Below are 25,488 nucleotides of genomic sequence, written 5' to 3'. Positions count from 1 at the left end.
GGCTGCTGTATAACCTAACATTCTGTTAGCCTTTTTAATGGCGACTGAACACTGTCTGGAAGTTGTTAGTGTCGAGTCCACTATGACTCCTAAATCTTTCTCAAAAAGAGAACTCTCAATTTTCAGACCTCCCATTGTGTATTCAATCCTAACATTTTATTTCAAACTTAACCAGCTTGTTACTGATATTCCTAAACAAATCATTTATATCTGGATATTAAAAATAGCAGCGGCCCTAGCATTGACCCCTGTGGACACCACTCTTAACATCGGCCAATTCTGATAAGGTTCCTCACACCATCACCCTCTGCTTCCTGTGTCTGAGCCATTTCTGCACCCATCTACATACATCACCCTGAACTCCTACTTCTTTTAGTTTGATGCCCAACCTCTCATGTGGCATCTTATCAAATGCTTTCTGAAAGTCAAGATAAATAATATCACATGCTCCACTTTGATCATACCCTTTTGTTGCTTCCTTATAGAATTCCAGCATGTTAGTAAAACATAACCTCCCTCTTCTGAACTCACACTGACTGTTCTGAAAAACTCCAGTACTTGCCATGTGCTGCTCAATCTTCTTCTTAATAATTACTTCCAATTAATTTTCCTGTGATAGTTCAATAAACACTTTAAAAGACAAAGTTAAAACCAAGTCCTTTTAAAAATCCCCAGATGTGAGGCATTCATTCTGCACTTCTCTCTTTTTTCTCTGCCGCAGCATCCGTCTTCATCATCCTCCATCCTGTCATCATCCTTGCTCTCTCGTCCCTGTTTTACCTCCGCTCCCTCTCTCTCTCTTTTCCTTCAGCCCAGCACATCTTCCCTCATTATCTTGCTGACTCACACTTCTCAGGTCTCGCAGTTGGTGCAGACGTCAGCAACCACGATCCCTTTCTAACAACAGCTTTAAACATGACTGCCTCCTTTGACATGTCTGCTGTGACTCCCCATCTGCCTCAAACAAAAACTACCAGATCCCTAGGGAGATCTCAATCGTCCCCCACAACCCTTTAGCTATTCAGTGGAGAACTGATCTGCACCAAGAACATTCATCACTCATTCCCCCATGGGGTCCCATAACGCTTACCTCTACTCCTGTGTACCGGGTGACAGAGTACTGCCTTCACCTTCTGTTCGGCTCTTTTTCCTTCTTTTTTTTTTCCTTGTTCACCTTAACTTTCATCTGACTCCCCCTTATATGTCTCCATCGGTGCAGCGATTCTAATGCAAACTGCATGAAGCCAATGAAGCAATCAAGACAGACCACACCCTCATGTTCAGGTGCGCCCCATCTCAATTACTCCAATAACTCCACACAACCGCGTGAACCCGCACACCCATGGGTATATAGCCAGCTATTTATATATCCACTCTTTTATTTAGGTGAATGACCACTAGTTGCTAAGACCCAGACCCACTATTCCACACATACAAATTAGCCATGCAGTGCTGCACTGACAGTACACAGGGATCAGTCTTATACATAAGGTAGCAGTACACTCATAACATTTTCATGATGGTAGTTAATGAAGTGTTTCTCAACCTTTACCTTCCCACTACCCATATCTGCCTTTTTAAATTCACTGACTACCCATGGTGAAATGAGCATGATCAGTGGAGGGGGTGGAGTTCCCCTTGGTGAAAAGAGCGAGATTGGAAGGGAGGGGTGTTCCCCCTTCATGAAACAAGCTCATTTAGAAATGGGAAAACATATCGCCCAGTGATGTCAATCGCTTTGACAACTTGCTGCAAGCTACTCGTGAACCAAAGACAGCGATCCACATCCCATCATCGGCAACCCATAACAACCCGGTGACTGAAAAATGCTACACGTTTATTTATACGTTTTTTATCACATGTATTACAATTCTTTAATATTATGTTTACATGGTAAAACATCATGGGGCTGTAGGGAAAAAAATGTGTTCGCCTAAATCAGCCAAAAACGAATATATAAGAAAATATTTGATGAACATGGTCACTGGTGATCAAAGCATATACAATGAATTTCACCATTCAAAACTAATGCTGACATGGATTATCCCCACTTGGCTTCTCAGATGCCCATTATTTTGGTTAAACTTATGTCAGAAAAGAACATTGTTCTAGTGGTTGATGGATAATATTCCTGAGTGTATTTTGTGTGCACAAAATATATTTATGTTTAATTTTGTAGGTTTGTCTATTTTCCGGTCTGACTGCAGGGATTAAGGGTTGTAGTTTTCAAGGTAGGGTGAAGTATTTGGATGAGATGGATTAAAAGAACCCACTATACCAACAAGTCTGAAGTACTAACTTATTTGATATTCAAGAATTATGATTAATTGGAAGCAAAATCATAGCCTGTAGGAGGTAGTATCTGACAAACTTGGGTAACAAGTTCTAGTGTTTATGCTCCTGTTTGCTGGTTGTAGTCAACCTTTTTATTTTATGCACCTCTTCTTGAAAAGATAAAAAATAACCACATTAGTATCCTTCTGTCTGCCTGTCCATCAACGCGAAAACAACTACAGCAGCAATTACCTGGCTTATTTGAAAATGCTTTCTAGACAGATGCATCCTGTTTTATGTAGTTATTTCATCCTCCTAAAAGAGACAGAATTTTGAAACAATGGAAGAATATAGATTTATAATTCAATCAAGAGGCATTAACCCCCTGAAATGATAGGTCTAATTGCTTGCTTTTGTTGTATGTATCCACACACGGCAGCCAGAGATTGAAATTTAATGTCACATATTGATGCTGGCTATTTTCCAATACTATTACAGAGGTCTGATGCTGAAAAAGAAAAATGATCTCTCCCTCAGACTGTGAGGCAGGACAGGCATTGGTGCAACCAATACAAGCTCACAATTACAGAAATACAAATGAGCAAATAACACAAAACATAATAAAATATGAGTTCATCTTCCCTGGTTAAACAGATGACATTTAAATGCTTAATGAACTTTTCCAATATTCTATCACTCATATTATAAATTAAAATTATTGTTCATAAAGATCGAAAGAGATGCTCTACAAACAGCACTTACAGTTCTTTCAACATAGTGGGAAAATGTGTAAGTTACAATATCATTATTTATAATTGTTCTGGACATGTGTTATTGTTATTGTCAAATTTATTTCAGAATCATGATTCTGAGCTTCAAAGTATAATTTGTTTTGTTCTAGATATTCCTACAGCCATATCATACATCTTCCAGTATATTCTTTACTAAAAATTAACTAATTAATTAATCGATTAGCAATACAATTGGGTTTGTGATCATCCATCAGTTTTGAAGTACTTGCAGAAGATACAGCAATTGAAAACAACTTGCCTTATCTACTGTACAAGTCTGAAGTATTAACTTGCATATTTTATTCCAGAAATATGTTTTATATTAACCAAATCACACACAGTATTATTCTGCCATAAATGGGAGAGAACAGTTCTAAATAGAAAAGAGCCAGGAGATGAAACATAGTCAAAATAATTACTTAACACTAGAATTACCAAACCCTACGAAAAAACTTGTAAACTCGGCCCACCTTAAATCCGTTTGCACCTCTCTGTCAGTGTCAAGAAGCTCTGCAGGTTACTTGTCACTTTATGCTGTAGGAAGATAAATAAATCAAGGTAAACATTCGATCTGGATTTTATATAAGTAGCATATACATGTTTGTTATGTGAAGACCATCACAAAACATAATCATAAACAGAACTTTGCACGATACATTGGCGAGCTCTGTAAGCCATGCTGTTTCGTTGAAGGACAGGTGTGTGGCAGACTGACTGGCAGGATGTCGCCGGACCTCGTTCTGCATCCAAACGGTGCCATCTTTTGCCTTTACGCCTGGTACAGCTGCATTGTTTTTATATGTGAGTGGACGTTTCTTGTGCTGAGGGCTTCTGTTCTCTTTTTCCAATGTAGAACCCTCATCCGAGTTCACCTCTGTTATAGCACATCTTTATTTTAATGCAGCGTTGTCAGATCGGAGCGAGCATGAATATGACCGAGAGAATAAAACTGAATAAATAAAAAAAAACGCTAACCTTTACAAGTACTGTACCACACATTTACAGCGGCTGTTACACACTCCAATCAAATGTATGTTTTTATTGTATAATAGTAACAAATGAGCAGCTCACTACTCAAAACATTTATTTTGGGACTTGGGAAGGCTTGAACCCGCAACATTTTGAATTGGAGTCAGCAGTTCTTACCGTTGTACTAACAAAGCAGTCGCTACAATGATGTACACTAACCCGATTTCGTTTTCTTTGGTTATAGTCTATACTAATAAAAGGCAAAGCCCTCACTGACTGACTGACTGACTCATCACTAATGCTCCAACTTCCCGTGTGGATAGAAGGCTGAAATATGGCAGGCTCATTCCTTACAGCTTACTTACAAAAGTTAGGCAGGTTTCATTTCGAAATTCTACACATAACGGTCATAACTGGAACCTACTTTCGTCCATACATACGGCCATAGCCAGCAGCTCGGTCGCCGTGTGAGGGGGAGTTGCATCCTGCATCATCACTCCTCCCACGTAATTGAGTGCCTGCCCATATAAGGTAAATATTCACGGGTGAAGGACTGTGCTTAGCATATTCATAAGTGCAGCTACTGTGAAAACCCTCTGACACTGAAAAAGCCTTTGTACACATATCAATAGGAAAGCAAGGTGTAAAGCTTAAGTTTAAATTACGTTCATAGACACGCTGCCGCTAAATATTCGCAGGCAAATCCACAACTTAATACCGGGAATGCCTATTAAACATCTTAGATTCATAAGTACCGATTTGGGTAGTGATCACTTCGATGAATGAAACCTGTTCAAAAAACGCATTACACAATTGAGAAGGCAGCAAAAGAATATGAAGCGAGTGATGCATACAAGCATATTCATAAGTGCAGCTACTGCGGAAACAAAGCATGGTGTAAACCTTAAGTTTAAATTAAGTTCACAGACACGCTGCCGCTGGCGTTTGTCATGCCTACGACGAATACGATATTTGCGAGATACAAGTTTAATGAGAAGACGCAGGGTGTAAACGAGACTTCTGATCACTTTGTAAGGGAGTTAAAATTGCTGCAATGGAGTTAAAATTGCTGGTGAAGGACTATCCTTATGCAAACGAATAGGAAAGCAAGGTGTAAAGCTTAAGTTTAAATTAAGTTCATAGACACGCTGCCACTGGCGTTTATCATGCCTAAGATGAATATGATATTCGCGAGATACAAGTTTACTGAGAGGACGCAGGGTATAAACGAGACATTTGATCACTTTCTAACGGAGTTAAAATTGCTGGTGAAGGGCTGTGCTTATGCAAACGAAGATGAGATGGTCAGGGATAGAATAGTGTTTGGCACAAACTCAGCGAAAGTGTGAGAGAAACTTTTAAGTGCCGTGTCTGAGCTAAAATTAAATAAAGCCGTGGACATCGCAAGATCGCACGAGATATTCGCGAGATACAAGTTTAATGAGAAGACGCAGATTATAAAGCCTCGATGCTAAAGACCTGGCGAAGTCATGGAGAACATGGAAGGACAACTTCAGATTATACACAGAACTTGCAATGCCGGAGGCAGAGGAAAACACTAAGGTCAGATTATTCCGTTATCTTATTGGAGAGAGCGGCAGAGAATTGTGTCAGGCGCTGACCGGTGATGTAAGACCTGATGAGTTAACCATGAGCTTGATGATACATAAATTTGATGAACATTACAACCCGAAAATAAACGAAACTGTAGAGAGCTTCAGATTTTTTTCAAGAAATCAGGCAAGGGGAGAAAATATAGACAACTACGTCACAGATCTGAGAGTGTTAGCAGGCACATGCAATTTCGGGGAGATTAAAAGTTCCCTTATACGTGACCGAATTGTGTGCGGAACCAGTGATGCAAGTTTGCAACAAAGATTACTGAGAGAAGACAAACTGACTTTAGAGAGGTGCATACAAATATGCAGAGCCACAGAACTGTCGAAGGAGAACAGCAGAACAGTCACACGGGCTTCCCTATTCTATACTTCTCCCAGTGCGTCTCTCTAAACCCTCCATGCGGGAACATTATCATAAGGCTTAACAATCTTATTGTTACACCTTCTACGTGCAACCAACCGTCCTTATTACGGAGTCTTCCTTGCTTTACCGCTGGTTGTTTCTTTCCATTCACCTTCCTAGCTCTTTATTTAAACCGTTTTCCTTCTCACTTTTCCGCTCCTTTGCCGTCTTCTCCCTTTTCGTTCAAAATACGCGCCTCCTTGCCTTTTTACTGTCAGTTCCTCTTACGTCACACCATGGTACGTTTAGCAAAAGTTAATACCGGGAATGCCTGTTAAACATCTTACATTCACGAGTAGCGATTTGGGTAGTGAACACTTCGATGAATGAAACCTGTTATGTTTATAACGGTTGACAAACACGGAATGTAACTTCAAAACAACACGTCCTCCAAATACGAACCTGATTGAAAGAAATAATGATAATCAAATCCTTGATGACAGCAACACTCATAACAGTGACAAAACAATTACATTGACAATCAGGTTATGTTATTTTTAAAACGTTTCCTTTTCTTTTTCATAACTTCTTTAACACACCACTTCTCCGCTGCGAAGCGCGGGTATTTTGCTAGTCTTGAATAAAAGCGCACTTTTTCTGTTATATTTGTACCTTTCGTGAAAGTGCTTTGATATTTGGACTTCAGTCTTCACACATTATATACTTCATGTCAAAATGTTGTTATTAGTACTAAAACATGAAAAACGTTTGTCTTTGAGGTACTGTATGTGTTCAACGTTTCTTGCATTTCCTGTCATCCTACACTTACATAGATCTTTGTAGACATGAAACACACATGAAATGCATATGCTCCAAATAGCAATATATTTTTTAGCCTATACAGCTGTAGGTACCTGACTCCCTGATAAACAAGGCTTCAGTTGGGAGAAGTTTTTGCTGTTTCTGCGGTAGTGGGAGGATGGGATAGCAGGCTGCTTGGGCTTATCAACACATTTACAAGACAAAAGAACCTGATGGAAAGGTGCGAACGAATTTAAGGTGGGCTGGCTTTATGAGTTATTTCGTAGGCTTTGGTAATTCTAGTGTTAAAGGTCAGCACCAAAAGTCAAAACACACTGCCAAAAAGACAAAGAGACAAAGCTAATTCTCTTTTACTAGGAAAAACTAGACAGTGGAATTTTGCACGCCAAGTCTCAGAGAATTTATCTGCAATCTTAGATACCAGGAAACACTTCACACTGACCTTTGACCTGTTGCACTGGTGACATCACAGGTTGCAATCACCAGCACAGCAACTGCCCCACTAACTGGCGAAAACCACAATAAACAAGTAAGCATCTGGAAATAATGCAAAACTTTTAAATTAATTTTATAATCAAAAAATGATTATGAAAGCTGAAATGTACATACGTCAAATACCAAAATGGGTATAAAAGAAAAGATAAGAAAAACATAACCGCAAAGGCAGAAAAAAATGTAATCAAATCTTCTACATAACCAGTATAAATGACAATTGATAACCAAATGAGACAGAAAGGAACTTAACTGCATGGATCCTGCATGCTGTTGGCAAGGATGTGAAGGGGCGAATTTCATGACTCAGAAAGACAATTCATTTGGCACATGCATGTACATGCACATTCAGTTGACCACCCAGTGTTAGGAGACCACACTTATAGAATCTTAGTTGGCACATAGTGGTTAGCTACTCCTCCCTGGTGTGTTAGAAACATTTGGATCAATGCAGTAGACCACAAACAGAGAAAAAAAAAAAACAGTTGGAACAAACAAGGACAACCGAGTTCTCCATTTGAATGACAAATCAGATATTAGGGTCAAGATAACTCAGCAAAGTTCTTATACATACATAGTTTTTAAATACTAAGACAGTCACCAATATTTTGAATAATACAGACAGTTTAATGTCTTTAGTGCAAGTGCTCTCTTAAACAGTGATTATATTTCTATAGGAAAGTTGTGAGCATCATTACAGATATTGGGCATGCTGCTACTTAAGTATTAGAATTATTAATGATAGCACTGGGTAATCTTTAATGGCCCAACCCATACTAGCTTTCTCTAGTAGCTCTTTGGAGGAGATTCTTTACCCTAAGAAAGCTACCAGTTTTGCAGGCAATTTTCATTTCTTAGGTTTAGGAGAGTGGTCTGTGCCCCCACAGAGATGCTAAATATGATTTGCATTAATCTGGAAATTTCATCTGCATACTATGTTACAAAAACTCCCAATTAGTTATGTAAAATGTTATATAAAATATTGTTCAAAAAAGTCTGAAATGCTACAGGGTCATTTGCTAAACCAAATGGCATAAAGATAGTATTTCGGCTGACCTTTGCTATTTAATAAAGAGGATTTCCATTCAATTCTATTTCCCTGATGGTTATCAAGCTGTAAACATTACACAGGTCCACTTTAGCAAAGACTGGACTTGCCAGAGTAGAGGGAAAGAGCAGAAGAAGTTGTGATAAATGATTTACTTAACACAAAACAAAAGGTTATATTTTTGGTACTCTTAGTACAAGTTTAATACTCTTTAATACTCTACCAAAAGAATGTCAGCCCTGCTAGAAAACGTCCTCATTAGAGTGACATGCCATTCTAAATCACGGTTACTACTAGACACTGAATAATAACAGGGAGTACTTAAGAATTAAGTCATTCACACAATATCTACAGTTAACACAGCACAATGATACTAATGAAATGATTTTTGATTAAGAATTTCAAATGCCTTTATTGAAAGGTAATTTTATACTCAAAACAAAGCGTATACTGCTAGAGCAATGGAGTTTCCCTCAATTAAAGAATGAATCCGATTCAGACATTTCCATTGTATCTTGAATTTGAATAAAAAAAAATCCATTGTCACATTTGCAGACTGGTACTATTTAAGATAGATGAGTAATTGCTAAAGTTTTAATTACCATTGTTTAACTCAGTCTGTAGCACACTCAAAATTTCTGAAACAAAAATATTTAGGAGGTATGGTTTAAAAAGGCAGTTTGCAGTCCCGTTCAGAAGAAACATTTACTCGCATTTTAACACTCTGTAAATAGGAAATTTTAATATACAAGAACTAAATGAATGAAGACTAATAAAGAACTTAACAACACCCGTTCATGCAAGTCGAGGACAGTAAAGCACATGAAAGAGACTGTGGCAAAACTTACAAAATGTTCACACTAAGAAAATTTATGGATATGCATAATACCAAACAAACTTAAACTATATACATTATATCACATGCAACATTGATGATTCTGATGGACTACAGAATGCTACTAGTTATGCTTTGATGAATGAATAAACAGTCACATCTACAGAAATTGAAGTTGTCAAACATTTGCATAGCAAATTAGAGTCTGACAGGACAGATAATAAATCTGTACATTCACAAAGGAATGAGATGCACCTTGTTCATTAGGCTATTGTTTTTAAATTTAAAATTATGCCTTCATACTGCCAAAATGCATCAGTGCAGGTTCATCATCTCCCAATTGTATTCTGAGACGCATGGACACTTCATCAATCTCACTGTCAAGGTTGAAGTTCATCTAAGAGCTGCTTTAGGTAGAAAAATGCTATTAGGCACTTTTATAACAATAACTTCTCTCAGTGGGTTATGTATCTCTGGTACACCCTGTCCTCTAAAACCTCTGAAGGCAAATGATGCAATGAGAACACAAATGAATCAATTACGAGAAAATGTCCTGATTCCAGCTTTAAAGATTTGTGCCTTTGAACTCACTTCAAATGGTACAGCATAATGGTGAATGTTTGCTTTGACACAGATGTAGTATCATCAATGAACCATTGAAATTTTTACAGTCACTGCCTGCTCTTAGCCGAAGCATGGACATTATCAAATGATGAAGACAGCATTTTCTTGTTTATCTCGAGTGATCTGTTGTTATTGTAAAAACTGTGATTCCACTGAAGAGAAGAATATTAATCATGTCCATAGCTCAACTAAACTCAAATGAGCAACCCAGTCTAATTTTTAAGACTGCGGCATTTCATATTGAAGCAGTAGGTTTTGTAGGTACCACAGCTTTTAGTTTATATTATATTCAAAAAACAAAAGGAAGCATTTTCAAATAAAAAAATATTCTATAAAATAATTAAGAAATTTTCATTAAAAAAGAACTGTCTCTATTAGCTGAAGAGAAGCAAAATCTAGCATTGTTCATGCTGCTCCCCATTGTTTGATTATTCTGCATTTGCTTTCCAACTTATGCAAATATGAATTGGCCATGTGTAAGTGCATGCCCTATGATAGACTCTGGTACTTTTTAGGATTGTTTTGTAATTAACTGAAGAAAAGCTTTTGGTGAGGAAATCTGTAAATTACTTTGATAACATGGCCAGTGATCCAGGATCCAGACCGGTGTTCTATCCAAACTGTTTCCTTCACTGTGCCTGATGCTGCTGTGATAGACTCCAGCTCCCCATCAGCATGTAATTAGAATATTATAAATATTTTTGCGAGAACAGGTCATTAAATTCAACAAAGTTTGCAAGTCCTATATACTTAATTTCTCCAAAAAAACATTACGTCGACACTTCGTCCCTAAAGTCCAATTCTCTACCACACTATTTGGTAATGCAAATAGCAGGTTCAGAAAATGGACAAAGGCTTTCATTGGCCACTTTATGAACTTTTAAAATTCCAACAAATCACTTACAACAATATATAAAAGAGAAATGTAATTTTCTGTTGATGTTTCTGAATCAAATACACAAATTACTAGAAATTAAAATTCAAAGATTGTGTCCTCACATGCATTACAGGTTTATTGGGCAAACGAATGAGCGCACTGCCATATTTTCTAGAGGTGTGAGAAAGTGTGATGATATCATAGGTTACAAACCACATGACTAGCCAATGGTGTTGTTACTACAAACAATTAAACATCTCACAAAAAACAGTGCAAAGAAAGAGCAAACAAAATGAAGACACAGCAAGGACACAAAAATTACAATACCATCACATCCAAAAATATTGCAAAACAATTTATGAGGGCAAAAAACTTAAAAGAACACTTGTCTCTTCAATAAATCACACTTAGTTTCATATCTTAGCTGATTTTATTCCTGCCTGTTTGGTTTTCTTTGCCACTGACAGTTTTACTGTCTTATCTTTTATGACCATCTGACATTCTTGAAAAATCCTACAATATAGCTTAAACTATAGAAAGTGCTCAGTATGAAACATAAAATAATATAAATATTAATGAAATTAATGGCTAGTGTGTCCTTTGCAAGAGACCTTATGAAAGGCTTCATATGCTTATGAAAGCTCTATTTCTCATATAAAATAAACATTGATGGATTGTCTGTGTAATGTTCCATTTTAGCAAAGAGCTTTTTGAATGAAACCACATAAAATAAAATTGAACGGTGCCCTATCCAATATTGGTTCTGCCTTGTGTCCAGTCCTGCCAGAAAAGGATCCAGTTTCCTATAATCCTGAATGAGATTATTGAACCAGAATCCTAACTGCCATCTCTACTTCTCCTACAGTGACATCACACTTGTGGTCTCCAGTCCCCTCCCACTTCCTGAACTGACTGTCTCTGCTGATCAAGTGAGGAGAAAGCTTGAAAACTCTGCATGAACAGGACTTTAGAGCCAGACAGAATTAGTCCCATGTGCCAGTCAACTGTGTGGGGTTCTTCAGCACCTGTTCTCCTTTTCCCTATGCAGAAGGTTCCCCAGCTATGGAAGTCATTCTGTGTGGTCCCAGTGCCAAAGAAAGGACATTTCAATGATCATAAAAACTTCAGATCAGTTACTTCATACATCATTAAAACCTTTGACAGGCTGGTCCTGAAACAGTACTGATCCCTGGTTTCAGAACATCTGAATCCTCTGTAGTTTGCCTATCAGGCACAAATAGATGTGGAAGATGCTCTGCTCTAAATGTTCAACAAAGTGTAGCCTGACTTGGACAATGCTGGCACCACAGTCAGGATAATATTGATTGATTTATCTCCCTTCCTGTTTACCCTCTGCACAACAGTGCTTGCCACTAACAGAACTTCTCAAATAACTCCTCCATCATAGGCAGCATTATTAATGAAGACGAGTCTGTGTACAGAAGGATTATGGAGGACTTTGTTTTGTGGTGCAGAAAGACAAATTAGTCTATAGTGAACTTCCTGCATGCCAAATATCCTCTGAAACCAGTCACTGTTCTGGAAAAGGATGTGGAAATGGTGCTGAGCTACTGGACTGGTCTGACAGCACAGTGGCAATTTAAAGGATCGGCCAGGGCAGACTATATTTCCTAAGGAGACTCAGGTTTTTTGTTGTATTAAGCAAGCTACTGGAAACATTCTACCACTTCTCAGTAGCCAGTGCAGAGGTGTGACCAGAACATCATGTGTGGGTGGGCATTTGGCTTGTCTGGGGGGGCAAAAAATATCCATCCATCCATCTATCCCCATTTTTGTAGGGGGTTCAAATAATAATAACAACATAGTTTTATATAACATATAAAAGCAAAAATTGTGGCATAAATCATAACCTATTGTTCAATAAAATTAACAGAGGCAATGGAAATTGTATTATTATTTTTTGTGAACAAATATAGAACTACTGTACATCTACAAGGTAAATATCAATAAAGTCAAATGTATACAACATATGAGAGTAAGAACAGAAACGTGGCTCATTGTAGTCATTAGGGAGGCTGTAGGATATCAGTTTCCAGTGTTTAACCTGGATATTATCTACAGGACCAGTCTGCGGTTACTCTTGGCAAATTCTGAAATAAATTCATTCATGTCTAGATTTTCTGTGATGTTTTTCTCATGTGCCAGAATGACTAAATTTCTCTTCCTTGAATGCAGCATTGTTTGGCGTAGTGGAGTGAGAATGCAGTTCAGCAGCATTGTTTGGCGTAGTGGAGTGAGAATGCAGTTCAAAGTAGAGAAAGAGCTTTCACATGCAGCTGAAGACACACCAATGATGTGTGCTGTGACATATAGCGAATCCAACATAGGGAAGGCCTCATTGTACTGCTGAATGCATTTCATGCTTCAGAGAGAATAGCATCTCCTGGCAGTTTATTGATCAACATTGCTTTTGCCACAGCAATTTCATTTTGCAAGCTCATGCTGTTTTGCTCTGTGCCTGCAAGTGCCTGAAGTGGCTTCAGGAGAGAATGATCAAGAAATAATTCTGATTTTGGCAGGAGAAGCAATGTGGCCCTCAATAATTCAACATTTCTCTGAGAGACTCTTGTCTCCATTTCCACAATAGCTCTATCAAGAATGCTGAACATAGCCCTTTTAAAAGTCTGATTAGGAGCAATTTGTTCATCAGAGTCACCATGCTCAAGCATATACACGACAATACTATCATCAAGCTGTGAATTAAGAGAAATGCTCCTCCCAGAATGAGTCTAATCTCATCTCCTTCAGTGTGGCCACCTCCCTAGCAGTGCACAAATCCACTGCATGTGCCTGGCTGGTTTCAGCACACCAAGCACATGAAGAAGGAATTTTCCTGTATTTAAGAAATTCTGCTTTTTTAATTGGGTCAAAAGACCACATACCTCTATGCAAATGTTAAAATGGGCAGTGTCAGCCTCTGCTACCTCTGAGAGAAGTCCCCTTATAGCTTCCTCATTGTTGACAATGGACTTTGTGACATCATAATGACTGGTCCATCGTATTTCTAGAAGTCTTTTAAGTGTGGGTGTATTGTATGTGTGTGAAACATAATGTCTGTGACAAAATGTGTTCAATGAATTTGACCAGTCAAAGAACTTCTTACCAGAGGTTCTGATTCCATTGCATGTATCACTGCTAAATGAAGCTGGTGGTTGTAGCAGTGTACATATGAAATGTACTTACCAACTTTGTTTTGTAACTAAGCCTGAACACCACCCCTTGCCCTAGACATGACAGAAGCACAATCAAAACACTGACACACTAAATTGTCTGGGCTGTAACCTAGCTCAGAGAGATGTGACAGAATTTGGTTACAAATATATTCAGCATCAAGCTGATTCAGTTCAATTAAGCCAATCAAGTGTTCTTCAGGGATGGAGTTCTGGACAAATCTAATCACTACAGACAAATTCTCAATATTGCAGCAATCCCTGGTACGATCACTTTTAATGCAAAATCCAGGACAATCAGCTTTTTCATATTTGGTCCTGATATCTTTTACCACCATTTTGAATTACATTGGATGTGTATTTTGCGTTGTCTGGGATGTATTTTACAATTTCTGCAAATTTGGCATCTTTTTGATGGTGTAATCAAAGAACTTAAGGAAAAATCCCTCCTCCCCACCTACGTGATTGTGACCACGCAGAGCCAATTCATTGACTGCAAGGAACTGAACGGCCTCCCCAATGATTTTCACATAATATCTATTCTTTTCTATCTGGGTTGGACCCCGTAGATGAACTATGCTTTCACCCGTCTCTGCCCGGCGCCGATACTCTTGCCATGCAGACATGGCTCTCACGTGCGGGATACTAGACGCGTGTTTGTGGAAGCCGCCACCGTCTTTTTCTAGAGCTTTTTTCCCAATTAGTGTAGCCGTGTTTGGCGAATATGTCCTCGAGGTCTGAATTAAAAACACTAAATCTGCGGCAGGAAAAGCATCACGGACAACAGAATATTCAAGCCATGGTCGAGACTGATACCAGCTTGCACTAAAACATCTGAGTGTCTTTATGAATGGACGCTTGGTATAATAAATTAAAATGGACTGGGATGGGCTATCCATATTTAAGTCAGGCAGACCGGACTGTATATTTTGTTGAAGGCAGAGGTTTGGAGTACCCGACATGGGCGCATAGCGGGAGGAATGTGTAGGCTTATCTACATCTTTTGGAGTTTCAGTTCCCGACGTGGGTGCGCTGTGCTGCGTGTTGGTAGCAGCGGTGCTAGACTCAACCGTGGAGCCAGCAGCTTGCGGAGGGACAAAGATTGAAGATGTCTGCTTTTCAATAAGCCACCTATGCATAGCCTTTGGTGTTACCAACCAGAAAACAAAAGAAGAATGGAACGTGTACACTCTTTTAATTAAAGAATGCGGTCAACAGGTTCAAAACGTGCTGCAAAATGTGCGGCGAAGTGAACTGGGAAAATCAAATGTCATTCTTCCCCAGAGTTTTCATTGGACAGACAGAGCATTTCGCAGGGTGGGCACGGCTTGTCTCTGGGGGGACAGTGCCCACCCCAGCCCCACCGTGATCATGCCTCCGAGCCAGTCTATTGTTCTACAGCAGGGGTGCCCAATGCGACAATCGCGATCGACCGGTAGATCGCAAAGGTAGTGCAGGTAGATCGCGTTACATTAAAAAAATATATTTTAAACGTTAGTCCATCATATATCCTCCCTATGGTATTTGCCACTTGCTTGACATACGGGGCGGCCAGTCTGAGATCTCGTCTCTGCTAACACACTGGTCATCCCGCACGCACGATCAAACGCGCGAGCTACTGCAAAACTCCGGCTGTGATCTAGTTAGCCTTCCAGTTTATATCGACTAAAGAAGGGATTTAAAAAAAAATGTTTGGGGAGGGTATGGACTGGATGTGGAATTGGAAGAGGATTTTTTTCTCACTATGTCACAATCGAAGTGCGTTTGTCTGATCTGTCAATCTATCATTGCTATTCCAAAGAAGGAAAACGTGGAAAGGCATTTTCGAACTGTTCATAAAAACTACGAAACTGACGTCCTTCCAAAAAGCGATCGGAGAAGGATAAAAGAAAGGGAACTAAAATCGCAGTTAATCGGACAGCCGTCATTTTTCACTCGGCTAAATTCAAAAGCTCCTTGACTGCATTATTCGGCTCTACTTATTTATGCGAGTCAGCCTTTTCCCACATGACGATTATTAAATCCAAATACTGTAGTGACCATAAATGTATTGAATTATTATTGTGCCATAAAGGTTATTCAGTTATGCAAGGTACGACAACACACATTTTATGTATAAAGTATACTCAGTATGTGTGTATATATACGTACATATATATATTGCATTTTTAACGTAGATAGATCATTTCGACCTGGTCATTTTAAAAGTAACTCGCAAGCCAAAAAAGTGTGGGCACCCCTGTTCTACAGTGTGGTCTCCTGGGGAAACAACTTGAGTTTAAAAGATGCACAATGTCTGAACAAACTTATCTGGAAAACCAGCTCCATCACGAGACTAACCCAGGACACGCTGAAACCTGTTGCGGAAAAGAGGATGGTGGCAAAATTGGATGCCATCATGAAACTTTTCCTCCACCCTTTCCAGGAGGCTCTCTCTTGGAGCACTTTTAGTTACAGGCTCATTACTCCATAAAGTGTCATTTTTGGGGGGCTTTTCTTCTGCTGCTATCAGGCAATTCAGTGCTCCTTCCTGATGTCCCAAACTAAATGCTTATACTCTTTAAATTCATTTTACAAATTCCTCATGTTAATCTATCAATATATCTACTGATTTATTGTACAGGGCTATTCAAAATGAAAGAGCAGATTTAAAAAAAATATTTTAAACAAACTGTATAAGACAGAAACACATTTTGCATACTGGAGGAAAGTTCAAACTTTAAAAGTCCACCTAAAAGTACCAGTGAATGCCACTAAGCACCATTTCTTATTTATAGTATAGTAGTATTTCCACTTGGAGTCAGACATAATCTGAACGACACCATTCCAGGACTGGAAGAGGTGGACAATAAGATCTTGCTTATCGTCTATGGCCTCCCAGGTCTCCAGACCTTACCTCCTGTGATTTTTATCTATGGGGGTACATTAAAGAAAGAGTGTTTGTTCCAACTATGTCTGCTAATCTTTAAGATCTGTGACAACGAATTGAGAAAGCTGTGAATTCAGTAATTAGGGACCAGTTGACTCATGTGTGGCAAGAAATGGTCTACCATTTTGATGTTTGTCGTTCTACACATGGTGCTCATGTTGAGTGCATGCAACCTCAAGGACCATATGACCAAAACTGAACTTTCCTCTATCCAGTGATGTGCGGAATGTGTTTCTGTCTTATACAGTTTGTTTGAAATACATTTTTGAAATCTGCTCTTTCATTTTGAATAGCCCTCGATTATTTGTTCTGTGAGTCATTATCTTTGTTTTTTTTTGTGTTTCTGCTGCATGAATCTAAATTTCCCTTTAAGAATAATAAAGCTTGTCTAATCTAACTAATGTAATACAATCTAAACTGATTCCGTAAACAGTAATTTTGGATTCATCTCTAACAAAAGGTGTTATCTAAAATACAGATTAATGGCTTCATTTTATAAACTGCTTTTTGAAATACAGTTCTCATGAAATGTTCATCCATCCATTTTCTAAACCTATTTACTAAATGTCATAGTCCCATGGGGTCAGTACCAATCCCACAATCACTGGTTCCAGTCCAGGAGGCACCGATCCACTAATAAGGACAGTGACTAGACCAGGAATTAAACTGTGTCTACTGGTGTTAATCACTACACCTCTAAAATGTGCTATATAAACCAATCTTTGATGGACTTACTACGTATAGTGATTGCTCTTTGAGATACAGCTCTCATTAAATGGTGTTATGTAAAATGAAGACAATAATTGCTGCGATACATTATTATTTTTGCATAACATTCTTAAGAAGGGCACTATATTAAATAAAGATTAACAGATTGCCACCATAAACTGTTCTTTGGGGTAGATGTTTATATGAATTTTGCAACAAATAAATGGATGGATTAGTCCCTTTAAGTGTCTGTTGGAATAAGAAAGATAAGAAAGGTATTACGCAGGAAAGGCCCAATGAATTATCAACTTTTTTTTTAGACTTAGCTCTTCTATAGCAATCCCCTAAAAAAAGGATCCATTAGGGTCATAAGGATATGTGTCATGACCACTGCCACTAGCATCCTAGTGTCACACCAGTGGTTTTGTGATTGCCCAAATGCTAGTCTCAAACACATCCTCACAGGCTGTACAACTGTACTATCACAAGGATGGTACAAAAGGTGACACGACAAAGTCCTGACGAAGCTGAATGACATATTGAAGATTAGTAGGCAGGAGGCAAATAGATAACATAAATTACCGTAAATACCCACATATAGGACGATACCATGTATAGGACGCAGTGGATTTTTGACCCTAAAAACCATGGAAAAACCTGTGTACCTGTTTATAGGACGCATCCTGATTTTGAGTTACTAATTAAAAGCTGCTGCCGCCAGCGCCAGTGATTGTATTCATGCGTTTGTGTTAGGCTGGAGTCTCTCTGAACAACAACAAAGAGCGAGAAACATACTAGACGGCGAAAACGACATATCGGTGACGTGAAAATTCAAAATAAAACAATTTCCAAACGTTACAATAAGGCATACAGGTGGATGTATTGTAAAATGAGCTTTCAAACACCGTGTCATTCTCCAAAATCGATACAGTATTAGCGACACTACACCTGAAAAATACTTTAATTTGAAATGGTGTGAAATGCCAGTGCGGGGGCAACGGCTAATCGTGCGTGGACTGAGGCAAACCCCAGTAGCTACAATTGCAGCACTGCTAACCGACTGTCGCTTGAAAACAAACCTTGAAATTCAAATTTGATTCAAACCACTCCTCTCTGTCCCCGTCACACAGCCATTGAAGGTGAAGGCGAAGGAGAAGGTGAAGGAGAAGCACTGACACACGCGCACATGATCATAAAGTCCAATGGAAGCTCCTGTCTACCTTGAGCAACAGAGAAAACTAACACTGCAATAGTTCGTGCTATAGTGCTAGGAACCGCTCGTTAAAAACCCTTTTTTTTTAATGAGTTTTAAGCACAGGGAAAAAAATGAACATTTGAAAAATCCGTAATTTAATAAACCACCAAGAAAAGTAACATTGCCACAATGCACACTATGAACTCATCGCTGTAAACAGAACTGAAAACAAAAACAAGCCTTTTCTACCTTATGCGTCCAGTTCTCCCTGTTTTGCTCTCTCTTTCGTTAGCCTGGAGCGCCTGTGTGTGCCTCTCTCTCCCGCTACTGTGTGTGTGTGTCGTACTCTCTCTCTCTCTTTCTTGCTCGCTGCACAGGAAATGCATAGGGAGAAACTGATGTACAAACCGAAAGAGAAACTGTATCCATGTATAAGACGCACCTGGGTTTTTAGGCCTACTTCTTAAGAAAAAAAATGCGTCCTATATTCGAGTATTTACGGTAAAGGTTAATGAATAGAAGTCAATTTTTTGGAGTGGAAATATGGGTGTCTTTAATTGGTTACTGTAGTCCTGCTTTTCTAGACTCTCTCAGAGTTGAGCTGGTTCTCTTGTCCACAGTGGGGCACCAGTTTCATACCACTACATAATTCTCTTTTTCTCTATCTACTCAAAGCCTCACTTGCAGGAAAACAGGTTTAATTCCTCTGCCCTCTACAGATGAACAAAGCTGGCACAGCTTATATCTGTCACATCTGCCTTCCAGAGCACTCGGCCCCAATTTGTAAAAGAATAAAAAAAAATCGAATTTACCTCAGACTCATTAATCACCATCCTAAAGGCAGTAAATAATGCAGATGAGGCTCTAGGAAAGTGCAGCAGCCAAGAGCTTTACAAAGTGTGCCGCTCCTAAAGTCTCATAAAGAGCAGCTGGACTCCATAAATCAGTGCAGGACTCAGGCACACAAAGCAAGGGAGGAAGGCAGTGACATCTGCTGGATATACAAAGGTTTTTACTTTCTTCCTAAAAAAGTTGCATAAACTTCAGAGGGCTTTGCATGTTTGCATTTTTATGAAATTGTTACAAAATTGTTAATCACATCCACTAAATAAGTGGAGGTTCATGCCCAGCATACATGCCTACATCTCATTGATGTGCCAATAAGAAAGTGCCATGTTTGTTATTTAATGCTAATAGTGCTTGTTCCAGGCTCTGAAAGTATGGTGGTTATTCATTTAGCAGGGCGAACATTGCTCTAAATAAGTGCAGTTTGACAAGAAAATGTCAGTAGTACACTCCTTTGTTAGGAGTTTGTGTCTTTCCTTCGATTGGCTTTTTCGACTTTTTTTAATTTGTGTTGTGATAAGTAAACCCCACTGTAGTCGCTTCACAGTGAGTTTGGTGAAATCGCAGAGATGTTCAGGAACCTTGCCGAACACATACATTGAAGTCAATGGAGAAAGATGAACTGAACTAGTTTCAAGTGGATTATAATTGTGTAACGGCCTTTTAAATGTCCATGAAAGCTAGGGAAACATCAACCAACTATGCTGAACTGATTATTGTGGCCAAAAATGTGACCTGAGCTGTGAGGAAGCAGTACTAACCGCTGCACTACCAGGTCTTAAACAACAAAAGATGCAAAGAGAACAATGATATATTTATATATTACTAGGGGGTTCCCCCCTGCTCGCTTCGCTCGACATCCCCCCTTGCCTGTGCTACGCGCCAGCCACTTCGTGTCTCTACCGCTCATGTTGTGAAGAGGTGGGCTGAACACACCCCAAGGAGACACGGTCGCCTCTCCGAAACCCCCTCTTAAACAGTGACACAATGGGAAACAAATACAGTTTTTTTTTTTTTACCTCCTCTTTGCTCGATTTGCTGCTGGATTGCCGCATGATCTGCATCTCGTGCAGTGCTTTAAACATTTAAAAGCCAGTACAGCAGCTGTCCTACTCTTTGTCTTTTATTTCCGGCCTCGGGTGTGGTTAAACCTTTTGTCACAAACTCTTCATTTTGCAGGATATTTTTTGGTTTATAATTTAAAAACGGAATAAGAATGTGAAAATCTAATAACATGACATTAAAGTTCGATAAATTCTGAAATTAATACCAAACATATATATGTAGGTTTTAAAATAAGGCCGACAAAAAAAGTCACATAAAATCGCTGCACTTTTAGGCTTAGGATTTTATATATATACTAGCAAAATACAAGCGCTTCGCAGCGGCGAAGTACTGCCTTCAATTTTTTATTAAGAAGAAAAGTAAACCTTTTTAAACTGAGGGAAAATATACCAATAATTATTTGTTCAGGATCTCTTTGTATGCCACGTTGTCAGTTTGGCCCTCCGGTTGTAATATGACCAAGCTGTGCGCTGAGCTTACTCTTGAGCATGCAACGTACAGTTGGCCATGTGAACAGTAATCTTGCCTCAAATCTCACAGCTTGGATTGCTGCTGTAATAATCGGTTTGGGTTTCATGGTTTGTTTCAATTACGACAGTATTTGCAGGACTTGTGTTGAAGTGACATTCGGCATCTGTCAAGCATTGTAAGCATACAACCAGTTTCATCGATAACTTCGCATCCAGCTTTTGAGAGTGTAAACATTCATAAACATCAAAGTGTCCACTACACAAATCGTCACCTGTGAATCTAAGATGTTTAAGAGGCATTGGCGGTTGTCCAAAGGTGTAAAATATTTGTCCATTTCGGTACCACCGAACAATTCAGCGGCAGCCATCAACTCACATGCAGAACCATAGGTGAAGAGCTTAAGCATTTCACTCTTATAGTGCTCCTGTGTAGTATAATTATCTCCTGTACCGTCATCAGTCCACACCTTGAACCTGTTCCAGTCATTCAATACATAAGACACAATGTTCCTCCGGATATCAAAAGTGAGCCTGATATGGCCGTGCAATACAATGTAAAGTAAGTCTAAAATACCTACACAATAACTATAATCATAACAATAAAACAGAGGAGAAGCCGTGGATTAAATAAAAAGGCTGCAGTTATCACCAGGGAAACGTGAATCCCGTGGTGAAGCAAGGAAGGGAATGAAGAGACCGGAGCGACGGACGGGCTTATATAGACAGGCAGCCAACAACGTGGGAGGCGTTGGGATGGGGGACGCAACGCCGCCTCACACAGCGACTGAGCTGCAGGCTATGGACGTATATATGTACGTAAGTAGGATTCAGTTAGCGTTGGGAACCCGCTGCACAAATTTCTTGAAGATGGGCCCATAAGTAACAAAGACCGTTGGAAAGTTCAATATGGCAGCCGACAGTGGCGTCATACCACCGAAATAAGTACGTACATCGGTTTCGGTTAGTGCAGGGAAGCCGCCTATCAAATTTCGTGAAGACGGGGCCATAAATAAGAAAGTTTAACATGGTGGATGTTGTCGACTGTTACGCGTAGAATTTCGAAATGAAACCTACTTAACTTTTGTAAGTAAGCTGTAAGGAATGAACCTGCCAAATTTCAGCCTTCTACCTACACGGAAAGGTGGAGAATTAATGATGAGTGAGTGAGTCAGCCAGTCAGTCACGGCTTTGCCTTTTATTAGTATAGATACAGTGCATCCAGAAAGTATTCACAGCACATCACTTTTTCTACATTGTGTTACGTTACAACCTTATTCAAAAATGGATTAAATTCTTTTCCTCAGAATTCTACACACAACACCCCATAATGACAACGTGAAAAAAGTTTACTTGAGGTTTTTGCAAATTTATTAAAAATACAAAAATTGAGAAAGCACATGTACATAAGTATGCACAGCCTTTGCCATGAAGCTCAAAATTGAGCTCAGGTGCATCCTGTTTCCCCTGATCATCCTTGAGATGTTTCTGCAGCTTAATTGGAGTCCACCTGTGGTAAATTCAGTTGATTGGACATGATTTGGAAAGGCACACACCTGTCTATATAAAGTCCCACAGTTGACAGTTCATGTCAGAGCACAAACCAAGCATGAAGTCAAAGGAATTGTCTGTAGACCTCCGAGACAGGATTGTCTCGAGTCACAAATCTGGGGAAGAATACAGAAAAATTTCTGCTGCTTTGAAGCTCCCAATGAGCACAGAGGCCTCCATTATCCATAAGTGGAAGAAGTTCGAAACCACCATGACTCTTCCTAGAGCTGACTGGCCATAGAAACTGAGCGATCGGGGGAGAAGGGCCTTAGTCAGGGAGGTGACCAAGAACCCGATGGTCACTCTGTCAGAGCTTCAGAGGTCCCCTGTGGAGAGAGGAGAACCTTCCAGAAGGACAACCATCTCTGCAGCAATCCACCAATCAGGCCTGTATGGTATAGTGGCCAGACGAAAGCCACTCCTTAGTAAAAGGCACATGGCAGCCCGCCTGGAATTTGCCAAAAGGCACCTGAAGGACTCTCAGACCATGAGAAACAAAATTCTCTGGTATGATGAGATAAGGATTGAACTCTTTGGTGTGAATGCCAGGCGTCACAAATGGAGGAAACCAGGCACTACTCATCACCAGGCCAATACCATCCCTACAGTGAACATGGTGGTGGCAGCATCATGCTGTGGAGATGTTTTTCAGTGGCAGGAACTGGAAGACTAGTCAGGATAAAGGGAAAGATGACTGCAGCAATGTACAGAGACATCCAGAATGAAAACCTGCTCCAGAGTGCACTTGACCTCAGACTGGGGCGACAGTTCATCTTTCAGCAGGACAACGACCCTAAGCACACAGCCAAGATATTAAAGGAGTGGCTTCAGGACAACTCTGTGAATGTCCTTGAGTGGCCCAGACAGAGCCCAGACTTGAATCTGATTGAACATCTCTATAGAGATCTTAAAATGGCTGTGCACCAACGCTTCCCATCCAACCTGATGGAGCTTGAGAGGTGCTGCAAAGAGGAATGGGCGAAACTGGCCAAGGATAGGTGTGCCAAGGTTGTGGCATCATATTCAAAAAGACTTGAGGTTGTAATTGCTGCTAAAGGTGCATCAACAAAGTATTGAGCAAAGGCTGTGAATACTTATGTACATGTGATTTCTCAGTTTTTTTATTTTTAATAAATTTGCAAAAACCTCAAGTAAACTTTTTTCACGTTGTCATTATGGGGTGTTGTGTGTAGAATTCTGAGGAAAAAAATGAGTTTAATCCATTTTGGAATAAGACTGTAACAAAACAAAATGTGAAAAAAGTGAAAGCAAGATTGCCTTTCAGGAAAACAAGTTTAAATAACTTCTGAACAGCAAAGTAAGGAGCAATCATGCATACAAATACGGTATTCTCAGACCTACAAATCCAATAAAGGGGACAAAATGAAAAACATCCCTGGACAGGGCACCAGTTCACTTCAGGGCACCTACACACACCTGTACTCACTGTCTCACAGAGACCAGCACACAAATGAAAATGCATGCTAACAAATGCACGTAGGAAAAATAAATGGTGGCAACTTTTTAAGAGCCTATGAAAATGTTTCCAGCCAAACAAGAGGCATTCCACTTCAATTATTCTGAAGATATTTTCAGTTGAATATTTGTCTGTAGCAGGTAATAACAAAATATGGATGGGCACTGCATTTAGAATCTTTCTGAAGGGCCGTATATGCATTTCACAGTACAATTACTCATTTATTTATATAATTCTGTGTTTTTTTTTTCTCCTTGTGTTATAGGTGTTGTTTTGCAATACAGTATTTTATTTACTTCATTTATAGTATTTGTATAAGCAAATAATATACTTCAAGTAAGTAAAATCAGCAGTAAAATTGCAATTCATAAGAGGCTTAAGTGTATCTAATAAAGACTCCATCTTAAGGATATAGGATCTTTGAATCCATAGCTTTTATAGAATGCATTATTGTTCTGATTGTTTGTAATTTATAGTAATTTAAATCACAACTCACACCCTCACAACATATAATAAATGGCAAATGAAGGAGCTAGCGAACTAACCTGTGCATTAGAGGTTTTGCTTCAGGACTAGAATCCCAAGATAAACGTTGCAGGTTCAAGAGCATTTTACGCACAAGAACTGGTCAGCACTGACAAATGTTGGAAGACAAATAATGCGCAACAATACTCAAGTAAAAATGCTATTGCTTTTAATGTTAAAAGAATTATTATAAAAAAAGTATTGTTTATATATTAAAAATCCAATCACACTATTGTTATTTTTATGATGTTATTTCTGAGCAGCAGATATTCAAGACATAGTGAAAAAATGGATTAGGCAGAAGTCTCCTGAATTCTGATGAAGTCTCTCCTTAAAAAAATCTGAACTGAGTAAAGAAAGCAAGGGTAAGTAATTTCTGAAAACAATGACATAATACAGTCAAACTCACCTAATCCAGTTGAGGGTTGCAGGTGGCTGGAGTCTATCCCAGATCTGTAGACACAAGGCAGGAAACCCTAGCCCCAAAGCCATATATGTCAGGTTCACTGTTGATTCTAAATAAACCTATTTAAATGTGAGTTTATGAATGTGTTCGAGTGTATGATTTGCACATTCATGATATTAGGAAAAGCTAGCACCTAGTCCAGTGTTATTTATTTCATAACTTTCCACAACATACTAATGTTGCCAGATTGGCTCCAGCATGTCCCTGAACTGGAAAATGTTGAGCTACAGGACTGGTACTATCTTGTCATTTCTTAAAGTTAGCGTACATTTGTTTTTTGTGTTTTTGGTATCTGTATTCACTTCCAAGAGTTCAATATTTCTCTCTTATTAGAAGGCCATTCACCTTAGCTACAGACATTACAGAAAGTACAT

The sequence above is a fragment of the Polypterus senegalus genome, chromosome 3 (assembly GCF_016835505.1).
Source record: "Polypterus senegalus isolate Bchr_013 chromosome 3, ASM1683550v1, whole genome shotgun sequence".
In the NCBI taxonomy this organism is placed as follows: Eukaryota; Metazoa; Chordata; class Cladistia; order Polypteriformes; family Polypteridae; genus Polypterus; species Polypterus senegalus.
This window is presented reverse-complemented; position numbering follows the sequence as displayed.